This window comes from Equus caballus, chromosome 15 (genome assembly GCF_041296265.1).
Source record: "Equus caballus isolate H_3958 breed thoroughbred chromosome 15, TB-T2T, whole genome shotgun sequence".
NCBI classification, from domain to species: Eukaryota; Metazoa; Chordata; class Mammalia; order Perissodactyla; family Equidae; genus Equus; species Equus caballus.
In genome coordinates this window covers 58514891-58528455 of record NC_091698.1, presented here as the reverse complement: position 1 = coordinate 58528455, position 13565 = coordinate 58514891, and the positions used below count along the sequence as shown (strand labels likewise).

The window sequence follows — 13565 nt, the reverse complement described above, 5'->3', positions numbered from 1 at the left end:
TACTCAGGGAAGTAAGAAAAAAAAAGAGAATAACCTATAAAGGAGCCCCTATCAGACTGTGAGCAGATTTCTCTACAGAAACCCTACAAGCTAGGAGAGAATGGAGTGACATATTCACAGCTTTAAAGGATAAAAATCTTCAGCCAAGAATACTCTATCCAGCAAGAATTTCCTTCAGATATGAGGGAGAAATTAAATCTTTTCCAGACAAACAAAAGTTAAGGGAATTTGTAACCCAAAGCCCTCCATTACAAGAAATCCTCAAGAAGGCTCTCATACCTGAAAAAAGAAAAAAGGGAGAAAGGGGACACAATCCACAGAATAGGGAGACCGATGGATAGAACCAGAACAGGATAGCAAATATTCAATTATAGCATTAGAGTAAAGGTAAGGAAACTACCAAAGCAAGGACGATCTTATCACTCTAATTACAAATTAATAAGACGAGTTGGAATAAAAAATGAAAATAATTATTTAGGAGGGGAAGAGCAAAGGGTCTAAATCAGTATTGGTCAAGTAAGTAAGAGACCACCAGAGAATAGACTATATTATACACGAGATTTTAAATACAAACTTCAAGGTAGACACTAAAATAAAGTACAGAACAGAGTCACAAATCATAAATAAGGAAAAATCTAAGAAATCCAGCATAAGAAATTGCAGTATTAAATGGGTAGTTTAAAGCAAACAGGAAAAGAAACGCAGGAAAACAAGATAATGAGCGACAGATTGACAGCATTAAGTCCACATGCATCAATAATCACTCTCAATGTGAACGGATTGAACTATCCAATAAAAAGACACGGAGTGGCAAAATGGATTAAAGAACAAGATCCAACAATTTGTTGCCTCCAGGAAACACACCTCAGCCCCAAGGACAAACACAGACTCAGGGTGAAGGGGTGGAGGACAATACTTCAAGCAAATAGCAAGGAAAAAAAGGCAGGTGTTGCAATTCTTATATCAGACCAAGTGGATTTCAATATAAGACAGGTAAAGAGAGACACAGAGGGACAATATATAATGATCAAAGGGACACTTCATCAAGAAGAAATAACCCTTATAAATATCTATGCACCCAACACAGGAGCACCAAGATTCATAAAGCAACTATTAACAGACCTAAAGGAAGATGTTAAAAACAACACAATAATAGTAGGGGACTTCAACACCCCACTCACATCAATGGACAGATCATCCAGACAGAAAATCAACAAGGAAATAGTGGAGCTAAATGAAAAACTAAAACAATTGGACTTAATAGACATATATAGATCACTTCACCCTGAAAGAACTGAATACACATTCTTTTCAAGTGCACATGGAACATTCTCTAGGATAGACTATATGTTGGGAAACAAGGCAAGCCTCTACAAATTTAAAAAAATTGAAATAATAACAAGTATCTTCTCAGATCATAGTGCTATAAGGCTAGAAATTAATTACAAGAAAAAAGCTGAGAAAGGCACAAACATGTGGAGACTAAACAACACACTACTGAACAAGCAATGGAACATTGAAGAAATTAAAGAAGAAATAAAAAAATACCTGGAAACAAATGAAAATGATAGCATGCCATACCAACTCATATGGGATACAGCAAAAGCTGTATTAAGAGGAAAATTCATCGCAATACAGGCACATCTTAACAAACAAGAAAAATCCCAAATAAGCAATCTTAAAGCACACCTAACTGAACTAGAGAAAAAAGAACAAATGAAGCCCAAAGTCAGCAGAAGGAGAGAAATAATAACAATCAGAGCAGAAATAAATACTATTGAAACGAAAAAGGCAGTAGACAGGATCAATGAGACAAAGAGCTGGTTTTTTGAGAAGATAAATAAAATTGACAAACCACTAGCCAGACTTACAAAGAAAAAAAGGGAGAAAGCTCAAATAAACAAAATCAGAAATGAGCGAGGAGAAATAACAACAGACTCTGCAGAAATACAACAGATTATAAGAGAATACTACAAAAACTATATGCCAACAGAATGGATAACCTAGAGGAAATGGATAAATTCTTGGACTCCTACAATCTCCCAAAGCTCACTCAAGAAGAGGCAGACAATTTGAACAGACCAATCACAAGGAAAGAGATTAAACAGCAATCAAAAACATCCCAAAGAATAAAACCCCAGGACCAGATGGCTTTCCTTGGGAATTCTACCAAACTTTCAGAGAGGATTTAATACCTATCCTTTTCAAGCTATTCCAAAAAATTAGGGAAGATGGAACACTTCCTCACACATTCTATGAGGCCAACATCACGCTGATACCAAAACCTGACAAGGACACCACGAAAAAAGAGAACTACAGGCCAATATCACTGATGAATATAGATGCAAAAATTCTAAACAAAATTTTAGCAACCAGAATTCAACAATTCATCAAAAGAATCATACATCATGATCAGGTGGGATTCATACCAGGGACACAGGGATGGTTCAACATCCGCAAATCAATCAACGTGATACACCACATCAACAAACTGAGGAATAAAAACCACATGATCATCTCAATAGATGCAGAGAAGGCATTTGACAAGATCCAACAGCCATTTATGATAAAAACTCTGAACAAAATGGGCATAGAAGGAAACTACCTCAACATTATAAAGGCCATATATGACAAACCCATAGCCAACATCATACTCAATGGGCAAAAACTGAACGCCATCCCCCTGAAAACAGGAACGAGACAAGGATGCCCTCTATCACCACTCTTATTTAACGTAGTACTGGAGGTCCTGGCCAGAGCAATCAGGCAAGAAAAAGGAATAAAAGGAATCCAAATAGGGAGGGAAGAAGTGAAACTCTCGCTGATTGTAGACAACATGATCTTATATATAGAAAACCCCAAAGAATCCATTGGAAAACTGTTAGAAGTAATCAACAACTACAGCAAAGTTGCAGGGTATAAAATCAATTTGCATAAATCAGTAGCATTTCTATACTCCAGTAATGAACCAACAGAAAAAGAACTCAAGAATACAATACCATTCACAATCGCAACAAAAAGAATAAAATACCTTGGGGTAAATTTAACTAAGGAAGTGAAGGACCTATATAATGAAAATTACAAGGCCTTTCTGAGAGAATTGGATGACGACATAAGGAGATGGAAAGACATTCCATGTACATGGATTGGAAGAATAAACATAGTTAAAATGTCCATTCTACCTAAAGCAATCTACAGATTCAACGCCATCCCAATCAGACTCCAAATGACATTCTGTACAGAATTAGAACAAAGAATCCTAAAATTCACATGGGGCAACAAAAGACCCCGAATTTCTAAAGCAATCCTGAGAAAAAAGAACAAAACGGGAGGCATCACAATCCCTGACTTCAAAACATACTACAAAGCTACAGTAATCAAAACAGCATGGGACTGGTACAAAAACAGGTGCACAGATCAATGGAACAGAATTGAAAGCCCAGAAATAAAACCACACATCTATGGACAGCTTATCTTTGACAAAGGAGCTGAGGGCATACCATGGAGAAAAGAAAGTCTTTTCAACAAATGGTGCTGGGAAAACTGGAAAGCCACATGTAAAAGAATGAAAATTGACCATTCTTTTTCACCATTCACCAAAATAAACTCAAAATGGATCAAAGACTAAAGGTGAGACCTGAAACCATAAGGCTTCTGGAAGAAAACGTAGGCAGTACACTCTTTGACATCAGTATTAAAAGGATCTTTTCAGACACAATGCCTTCTCAGAGAAGGGAAACAATAGAAAGAATAAACAAATGGGACTTCATCAGATTAAAGAGCTTCTTCAAGGCAAATGAAAACAGGATTGAAACAAAAAAACAACCCACTAACTGGGAAAAAATATTTGCAAGTCATATATCTGACAAAGGCTTAATATCCATAATATATAAAGAACTCTCACAACTCAACAACAAAACATCAAACAACCCAATCAAAAACTGGGCTGGAGACATGAACAGACATTTCTCCAAAGAAGATATACTGATGGCCAATAGGCACATGAAAAGATGCTCATCATCGCTGATCATCAGGGAAATGCAAATCAAAACTACACTAAGATATCACCTTACACCCATTAGAATGACAAAAATATCTAAAACTAGTAGTAACAAATGTTGGAGAGGTTGCGGAGAAAAAGGAACCCTCATACACTGCTGGTGGGAATGTAAACTGGTGCAGCCACTATGGAAAACAGTATGGAGATTCCTCAAAAAATTAAAAATAGAACTACCATACAATCCAGCCATCCCACTACTGGGTATTTATCCAAAGAGCTTGAAGTCAGCAATCCCAAAAGTCCTATGTACCCCAATGTTCATTGCAGCATTATTTACAATAGCCAAGACATGGATGCAACCTAAGTGCCCAACAACAGACGAATGGATAAAGAAGATGTGGTACATATATACAATGGAATACTACTCAGCTGTAAAACAGAACAAAATCATCCCATTTGCAATAACATGGATGGACCTTGAGGGAATTATGTTAAGTGAAATAAGCCAGCGAGAGAAGGATAATCTGTGTATGACTCCACTCATATGAGGAATTTAGAATTATGGACTAAGAACAGTTTAGTGGATACCAGGGGAAAGGTGGGGTGGGGGGTGGGCACAAAGGGTGAAGTGGTGCACCTACAACATGCCTGACAAACATTAATGTACAACTGAAATTTCACAAGATTGTAACCTATCATTAACTCAATTAAAAAAAAAAAAGAAGAAGGTTGGGTCATATTCTCCCAGGAGTGGCCCAACCCAAGAAGTTATGGAAATATTAAATACGTGTACTGACAATAATAAAAAATGACCAGAAAGATTCATTCAACTAACTTTTTATTGATGCCAATAGAACAACTAGTAGTCAACCAGATAACAATGGAGGTCTCGGAAGAAGGATCAGCAGGAGATAGCCTAGTGGAAATGTTGTACTTGAGAAAAATTGTTTAGGTGTCTATATTCAGAATTGAGAAACCATATAGGAAAAAGATTTTACATATTCATCCTAGATAAATTATATCCTTGATTCTTCTACTGATAGAAATGGCATTGTGTTAAGATAGGTAATCTCATACACCTTGTGTTATTCTTTTTAACACATCAGAGCGCTAAGCCAACAACTTATGTGCATGGTTTTTAATATTCAGTTCTAATTTAATAAACTTTGAAAGGAAAAATGCTATTTTTCTTTCACAGTCTCAGGTTCTAAAGCTTTTTAATAAAGCAAGTAAAAAAAATATACAATAAGAGTAAAAATATGCAAGTGAGGCAGTTGAAATAGTGGAAAGGAAACTGACCTACATTCTTGTGTTCATTCATACCACTAGGGTGGGTGGGCCCAAGTAAATAACCTTCCTGGACCCTAGGAACTTATCTGTAAAAGAAGGAGAACTGGACTAGATGATCCGTACGGTGACTTCCAGTTCTAAAAGTCCACTGCAAACTTTATATTAAACAAAGAGAAATACTCAATCCTGTTAGGAATAGGGTTGAAGGATCAGGATTTAGGATATGCAGAATAAATGTTCCCTAACCCATTATTTATAATATATACTAAATAGGAAACTCACTTGAATCATAATTGAACGTTTGGAAATTTCTACATATAACTAGGAAAGACCAGCATAGCAAATGTGAAAAATAGAACATATTCCAATTTGGCATAACTGAGGCTTCTTTATTTATTGATATATTAAAAATGGAAACCAATTTCAAACATTTACCAATTAAAAGTGCACATATTTGGGCATCATATACATCCTTCCCTTAGCAAAAGAAAAATATTAATTTTGAATTCAGGAAAATTATTGAGTGAGTTAAAGTACCAGGAAACCCATATTCTGAACTCACTTTAAGATGTCAATACCAATTTCATTTTGAAATAATTAGTGAATATATTACAAGGAAAATTACTCTTTTGTATATTGAGAGGTTACTCCTTCAGTACACATAACAGCTTTGTAAAATGATAATATCATCTTCCCCATAACTAGTTATGTTTCTCATCTATTATAAGTATGATATATCAAGAATGTGAGGGGTTACCCAATTTAAACACCTCTTTCACCCACCTCCATGGAGCCCCACTACTGCTTTTCCACAGAATAAGGAGGGGGAATCTCTCTTCCAAGTAGCAAATAGGTCCTGCTACAGAGTCATGCCCTGGAGTAAAGTGGTCTTACAAGGGGCATGTAAGTGTAGCTTCCAGGAGATTTCCATTGCTTTCAAAGAGAAAATATTCTGCATGACTGGAAAAGCCTTGGGAATGAAGCATGCTCAGTGGTGTGGCCTTTTACTCATAAAAGACAGCATATTTCTTCATTTTCCCAAGAAATTGCTTCCTCTTCTTCAAAGATAGTAAACTGAGCTGTGAGGACACTAAAGAAATCCTATTTCACTTCAGAAAAACTGAAAGTCGAAATAGAAAGCTGATGGCAAAACTAAGATAAGGAATGAGATGCCCAGCTCCCTTACCTCTGTCCCCACTGCCCAAAAAAACTGACTGAATATAAATATTGTCTCTCTGCAATAACACTTTGTCCTGTTGGTTTCACTTCAAGTTTCTTTTGTTTTCCCCAGCTGCTGCCTTGGAAGGCCTTTCAGCATTGCTTGAGTTCCATGGCAGTCAGCCTTTGATAAACATGTTAAAAGGTAACAGTGAAAATAAGGATTTGACCAGTAATGGATTAAAAGGAAATTAGGAAAAATTCACCCATTCAGAACATTCCATAAACAAGGAGCAAGACATTTCTTCATTCGAGAATGAGCCACAAACAACAAAACACAGGGCTTAAAACGTACCCCAAAAGGAAGGAAGGAATGTCTTAGTCTGTAAGAGAACATGGTCTCTACACAAGAAGAGCCTGACATGACGGGATAAATTATAGATGAGAAGAGATTAAACAATAAACAAAGATTGAAATGAGAAGGAAAACAATACTATAGGAAGAAATTGCCCCCAAATAAAACTGCAGTAGTCAATCTCAGAGACACCAAAAGCGCCTACTCAAAACTGCAGAAAATTTGAATCATCAGTGTACAGAACAGACATGAAAAGCACTCTAATGCTAAAGCAAAGGCTAAAACCATGTAAATCGTGAGAGGAAGAAAATAATTAAGGAAAAAGAATAAATGTACAAGCTATAAATAATACGAATAAGAGGAAATCTAAACAAAGTGACAAGTAATAAAGGTACAGGAGAAGAAAGCATTTCTCATCTAAAAGCTTTTAAATATAGATATTGAAAAAGTTTCAGATCTAGAAATTGAGGAGACTCACCATGACTTAATGCAGACATATTCCAGCGAAATGCTTGATTCTTAAGTATAAAGTTGAAGACTCATCGAAGAGAAACAACAGCTAAGTTGGTCTCAGAATGCCTGAAAAAAATGAATATTTGTAGTGCTTTGAGAGGAAACAGTTATGACCCAAGGATTTTGTACCCAATCAAGCTGCTGTTATTATATGAATGTCATCTTAAGATAAGTAATGTATCAGAAAATATACCATTTTGTACTTTTTCACAAAAAAAATAATTTTTGAAATTTGCTCCAGGTTACCAGGAAATTAATCAAAATTAAAAACTGACTAATGAGGAAGAAATGGCAGATTTGACTGGGAGAGAGGATTGATAATGGTTAAAAATCTAGAGATAGTCCAAACCAGCATTGTCTTGTTGGAAAAACATTGACTTTGTGGAATGTTAATAATGTTCTAGTCTTTAAAATGAGTTTCATAGTCAAACAATTTTGGGAAATTCTGCATAATACAATTTCCTATAGATAATTCACAATACTTATGATTATATTAGTCTCTCTTAAGATGTCTTTAAATAAGGATATCAGTGTAATCGTGTTTACCTCTGAATCCCCAAGCTGGCCTTTACATGATAGACTCCTTTTTTTTCAGAACACTTATTAACATGTTATAAGACAAAGTGTTTTTAGGGTCACAAATTTGGAAATGCTAGCCTAAATAATTGTGATAAATATACCTAAAAAGAGAACATAACAGAGAAACTTTACAAAGAGATGTCTACTATAACAGAAAGAAGGGATCAAGATGACAAAGATGATGATGACTAACAGGTCATGGATTAGGAACTAACAAGGCAGAGAGCAACACACACAGTCCTCATCTTCTATTTGATAAAGTTAAAAGTTTTTTTTGTTTTTTGAATTACAGATAAATAAATATGTTTAAGAACGGTGTTAGAAATCAAACATTTGAAAATTTACATGCATTTGCCTCATTGCAGGTCAAGGAGGACACAAATTACGAGTTTAGTTATTATTTCATTCACATGCTTAATTTAAAAAATAACAAGTTATAAAATCAGGAAACTGAATATTATTTATATATCCAAACTTTTGGGATGGGGATAGAGCTGCATTAAAAGAAAATTCACATTTATATACAACTTTTATTAAACAAAGACTAAAAAGTTTAATTAATTAACCCTACATTTTAAGAACTTAGAAAAAGCACTTCAAGAAGTCCTAAGGAAATCAAGAGAAAGGAAAAATAGATATCAAATCAAAAAGAAATGAAATGTAAAGCAGAAAAACTGAGGAAATTACAAAAACAAAAGCCTCAAGCTGATTTCTTCCCTTGGAGTCAGCTGGGGCTCTACTTCAGCAGTTGAAGAAATCTCTCCTCTCGTTCCTCATTCACAGTGCTCTTGCCTTGATTAGGTGGCCCCATTGTCCACCTTGTAGCTTCAGAATGTTTTCTGTCCATATGCCGAGGCCTTTTGCCTTCACTATAAAAGAATTTCACTGACCTCTGGGTATGAATGCATTTCAATTTCAGTTTTCCCCTTATCTATTTTTTCCCACATAATCCTATATTCTAACTTCTGAAGCCAAGGTCCAAAATCTTAGTTTTATGTAAGTGTTAGAGGGAAGATGGAAAAATTACAAATGATGCAGGATATATAAAATGTGTATATGTATTCATATACACAAAAAGTATATATATATGCATATATATTCATATGTATATGTATGGATATATATACATTCATACCAAAAAAAGTTAATCACATGAGAATATAGTGTATTTCCCCAAATCAGAATTTTTTGAAATGAATGTTCTGTGTTAACATACAAAATATTACATAGTTGCAAAGGAAGTATCAATGTAAAACAAAAATAAACAATGAAAACACTTATACAGATATTAAAGAATTGTCTATTAAGAAGGACCTGGACTCAAATGATTTATAGATTAATATTTTAATCTTCAAGGAATAGATCCTTCTTTTAGTTTATATTTTTCCTAGAGGATAGAGAAAATATGAAGTAGATATAAATTTAATATTAAAAGCAGTAAAATGATAAAAAAGGAAAATTGAAGAAAATCTCCCATTTATGCAAAAATACTTTTAAATATTAGCAAATATAAGTCAAATTTTTATTTAGTCTTTCAATTATTTTTATGAAACAACTTTAATTTAAATTTTATCTAATAAATTTCTTACTAAATTTTATTATAAAATATAATAAATCTATTTAAACCTATTACTAAATTTTAACAGATATTAAGTAATGACCAACCCTGTTTTCTCTATAGTCCTACTCTCTTCTCTTTTCCACTACCACTACCAAATTACTTTAAAACCAATCCCAAACACTGATTCATTTCATCTTTAAATATTTCATGTGTCTCCTTTGAGAAATTTTTTTCTTCTTCTGTTGTTTTTTTTCTCTTGCAATCTATTTTTTAAAGATACTATACAGCTTTCCACATTCTGTACTCTGCTGATTGCATCCCTGTGGTATCATTTTTCTCTATTCCAAGTAGTTCCTGTAAATTGGTAGTAAGATATAGAGTCTTTGTGTTGGGGTCCCCAAGAACCCTCTCAGATGCCAGTCAAGGATCAACTTTGTTAGCAGGCCTTTCTAACGATACAGATAATCAGGTCTGCTTACTCTTCTCTACATAGTCGTGATATGATTTACATCTTTTGCATGATTTGCATCTTTTGCAAGAATACTTCCTAAGTAAAATCTTTCTCCATGAAGCTCATAATTCCTGCTTCTGTCCATTTTTGTGATGTTAGCGTCCATTTGTAATCAATTCCTGAATCAATTATTATGTTTTGGATTGAAAAATGATGATACTCTAATTCTATTATTTACTTTTTCATTTATTAGCTGGAACACTTATATTAACACTTACATTAACAGAGGCCTTTTCCTAAAATAAGCAAGACAGTCCATTTCACATAGAAAAGTCAAAATGGATGCTTGAATTGGTTCCTTAGTGACTCAAATGTGACCAGTGAGATTTTTTCTTTAATTATTATTATATACTCATGTATTTAAAAATATTTCATATGTTCCAACTGATTATGGGTATTCTTATTGCTGCCTAAATGGAATTGTCTTTGGCCAATAAGAGCTCCTTCAGGTTGGCTCTTGAGTCCTATAGTGTCTTCATAGCTCCTTTGCTTTCTGTTTTGACACTGTGTTCTAGGCTTAGCTTGTATTTTTCCTGCCTCAGACCTGGATTCAGCCACTTCTTGGTTTGTTTACTGGGAATTGGTACCTAGACATCATACTTTGGGCAATGTGGGTGCTCACTATTATTGGGTTAGTTATTGTTTATAGGTTTTTCAGTAGACAAATTTAGGAAATATGTTTGCTTGCTTACTTGGTTTTATTTTTAATATAAAATATATTAGGACTTTTTATATTTCTAATTCAAATGTAAAATTTCAGAGTTTTTAACTTCCTTAATCTTATATCTACATCTCTTCTCTCTTACACCAAAACTTTTAGTTCCTGCTGATATTAATTTACTTACGTGCTCATAACAGTTGCAGAATAATACCACCAAGAGTAGATTACCAAAAACAGCTCAATTTTTTTTTCTGTTATTTTAGTCTTTAGGATACAAACCACTAAGAAAGTTCAGTCAATTTGCTAGGTTTTAAAATGTCTTGAATTTTTTTATGTTTGGTTAGGCCACCAATTCAATACAGAGTTAGATTCATTTGTTTCATTTTAATCTTGTTTTTAACTGTGTTTTTTTCATTTTGGCTTGATTTTTATATTTATGTAAAATAGGTCTGTGATTACAAAGATAAATCCATATATATGCAAATTTTATATCTTCAAAATGTATGTTCTTTCTTACTCCTTTCTGACCTATAGATAACCATACACAGTTTTCTCCAGCTTGTTTTTCTTTTTTGTTTAAAAACATACTGAGGATTATTCCATATGTGTATGCAAAAATATTCCTCCTTTCTTACTACAGCTACATATTTCCATTGTATGAATATACAATAGTTCATATTTAATCAGACACTCATTGATGAGCATTTGGGTTCTTTCCAGTTTTTACTACTATAAATAATACTCTAATAAATAGGCTTGTGTGCATGTCTTTTCATATTTATCTGGAGTATTTTTGGGATAGATTCCTAGAAATGAGCTTTCTGGGTCAAAGGGTAAATGCTTATGTAGTTTTGCTAGATATTGCCAAATTTTCTTCCATGGGGGTTGTACCATTTTGTATTACCACAAGCAATATTTAAGAGTGCCTATTTCCTCGCAGCCTTGCCAACAGTTGTCAAACTTTTGGATTTTTGCCAACTTGATAGGGGAGAAGTAATAACTCAGTGTAATTTTAATTGGCATTTCTCTTATTATGAATAAATTTGAGCATCTTTTCTTATCTTTAAGTGCCAAGCAAATATAAGTACAAAATATATTAAAAGTATGATCTCTTACTAACAAGTAAATGTATTCCAAATAAAGTGTTGATTAATAAGAAACAAATTAATATAATATATAATACAAGTGTATTAAATTTAAATATATTTACTCAAAATAGTCTGAAAAGCATTTGTCCATATGTCATTCAATACTCATTTGTTAAGGGATTTTTCGCTTTTAAAATTTGAATTTCTATATAATGAATTCTGCTCACATATTTACCTCTCTTACCTCCTCACTTCTCAATGAAAGGAAAGGAAAAGAAATACAAAATAACATTTTTCTAGCAGCACTGTAAAACTATGAAGTGGGCTATCAAAGAAGCAGTGAATATTAGGATTTTCTGGAAGACATGATGTAGATATGATTAAAATTGAAGAGGAGTATATTGGTTCCAAGGGCTTAAATTTAAAGATAAAATATAGGAAGGAGAGACCAGCCCTGTGGAGTAGTGGTTAAGTTAGCACACTCTGCTTCAGTGGCCCAGGGTTCACTGGTTTGCATCCTGGGCATGGACCTAGCACCTGTCATCAAGCCATGCTGTTGTGGCATCTCACATAGAAGAACTAGAAGGACCTACAACTAGGATATACAACTATGTACTGGGGCTTTGTGGAGAAAAAAAGGAAGAAGATTGGCAACAGACGTTTGCTCAGGGCCAATCTTCCTCACTATAAAAAGTATACCATTAAAAGAAAAAAGAAAAAAGGACAACTCTGAGAAGTTCTCACTTCTTGGCAGATATATATCCCCAAAAGTCACAGAGGAACCTCTGTGTTCAGAGCAGCTGAGGCCAATAGTTAGTGGAGAAAAGAAAAAAAAATTCAGTTTGAAAATTGTTCTTTCTCAAGGAAGAACCCATTTGGACATCTGAGAGGGCTTATATGAGGAAGAAACATTTAGGTACCTGAAACTATAGGATGAGAAGGAGGCAGAGAAGCAAAGATGTCAAGAACAAAGTGTGCAAGTGGGAGATGAGGAGATGTAAATATTCAAGAAAATGGAAGAATCATGTGCAAAGGCTCTGAAGAAAGAAGTAACTCAGGGTGTTCTACAGACTAAAAGAACAAAGGTTAAGGTAACAGAAACAAGTTTATACTTTTTTCTAAGAACGATAAAAAGCCATATAAGGATTTTATATCTATTTTAAACAATTCTCTCTGCAGTAAAGAAAATGGACTCAGAGGAGAGACTGATAGAGCTTTAATTATAAAGAAATATTTTATAATACTTTTCAGAAATTATCTAGTCAAGTAGGATATACAAGACTTAATCATAAAAGTCTGACAATTGATTAATATATTGATAATTCTATAATCAACTAACATAGAGTACATGCACTTTTCAAATGTCCATGGGATATTTTGCACAAATTGTCTACAGACTAAGACCTACAGCAAAATCCCATTAAATTCAAGCGAGCAGATAGGCCAAATTCTCTTATTACAGTTCAAAGAACAAGAAATTAAATACAAAAAATAAACCTCATCTCTTGGAAATAGAAAAGAATCTCTTCTAAAAAATCAGCTAAAAATACTGACTCTTTGGAACTCAATGAAAATTTGAGCATATTAGATCAAATTCTGTGAGATAAAGGCAAAATCAGTTTAAAGAAAATTCATAGCTGTATATTCTTTATTACTAAATAAGAAACATTGAAATTTTTTTCAGGAAACAGCCACCTAGGAAACTAGAAAACAAACAACAAAATGAATTAAAAAGTAGGTAATTAAAAGAATTGTTAACAATAAAGGCAGAAAATAATGAATTACAATCCACACAAGATATAATAGCAGTCAACCCTTATTTGATTAACAATGACATCAAACTGCATAA

At 33.7% G+C, this 13565-nt stretch overlaps 1 long non-coding RNA gene across 1 annotated transcript in view; it reads right to left on the bottom strand.

Annotated features, from left to right (window-relative positions):
* Positions 1–13565, bottom strand: part of LOC102147836 (translation initiation factor IF-2) — a 103004-nt gene that overhangs the window by 19160 nt on the left and 70279 nt on the right. Inside the window, exon 6 of the long non-coding RNA XR_011425795.1 lies at positions 7282–7382. This is a non-coding gene — a long non-coding RNA (translation initiation factor IF-2). The remainder of the gene's footprint in view (positions 1–7281; positions 7383–13565) is intronic.